Below are 1,429 nucleotides of genomic sequence, written 5' to 3' on the forward strand. Positions count from 1 at the left end.
ATATACACACATACATGCATATACACACATACATACATACATACACTATACACACACATGCATATAATATACACACACATGCATATAATATACACATACATGCATACATATATACACATACATGCATACATATATACACATACATGCATACATATATACACATACATACATACACACATACATACATATACACATACATACATATACACATACATACATATACACATACATACATACATATACACATACATACATATACACATACATACATATACACATACATACATATACACATACATACATATACACATACATACATACATATATATACATATACACATATACATACATATATATAAACACATATACATATATCACATATACATACATATATATAAACACATATACATATATACACATATACATATATACATACACATACACACCCATTGATTCTTAAATTACATTCTTTATCAATGCCTCGTAAACTGAGTTTAACTGTTGTACCCCATCTGAGCATAATATACTTTGTTGCCAAAGATTAAGCTTGTTTTAAGCCAAAGTAAATATACACAAACATATAGTCTTAACATGGTTCAAAATACAATTATGATATCATGGAGGTCAGCCCCATCCCTCACCTTTTTACTGAAATGGGTGGGGATTTGGCTTTGTTATTGTTTCAACTGCCGATTGCCTCTAACGCATCCTCTTTCTTTCTCTCGGCTCAGTGTGGTTGGTGGAGGGCAAAGTGGACACGTATCAGGTAAAGCTCCTCCACCATTACACACAGGCCTACAAAATGTCTACCTTCAGTAAGTTAGCTAGACTATCACACTGGCAATGTAGTCACACTTCGCATTGATCTGTCTTCTAATGCCATTTCTTTCGCTTTCTCTCCCTCTTTCTCTCCCTCTCTCCCAGGGTGACAGTGGGGGTCCCCTCGTGTTCCTATCCTGGTTTTGGCAGCTGGTGTGGGTGGTGAGCTGGGGGGTGGGCTGTGCCCGCCGGGGCACCCTGGGGTCTACTGCAGAGTATGTGATGGATAACAGATACCTCATTGTGTTGCATTCCCACTTTTACAGGTGTCGTTGAAATTCCTTACCTGATATGATTTGGTTCTCTCTTTTTTTTTTCCAGAAGTACTAATGAAAATCCAGTTTCTCTCAGCGGTAACTACTGTAAACTGACTGGTATTCTCTCTCAATGAGCGCTGAGTGGTTCTGGAAAACATTCACACAGTCAAAGGACATACACATTGCACTTACTCACAATACTGACCTGTAAAGTTTTTGTATTCTTATTTTATATTATCTCAGAGATGTAAGTACTGTATGAGTTATGCATTTAAAATTTGTTAAATATTTTATGGTTGATTGATAATGATTTGTCCAATTTTGACAGGCAAAAAAAAAAAGACAACGTACTG

This window comes from Salmo salar, chromosome ssa13 (genome assembly GCF_905237065.1).
Source record: "Salmo salar chromosome ssa13, Ssal_v3.1, whole genome shotgun sequence".
In the NCBI taxonomy this organism is placed as follows: domain Eukaryota; kingdom Metazoa; phylum Chordata; class Actinopteri; order Salmoniformes; family Salmonidae; genus Salmo; species Salmo salar.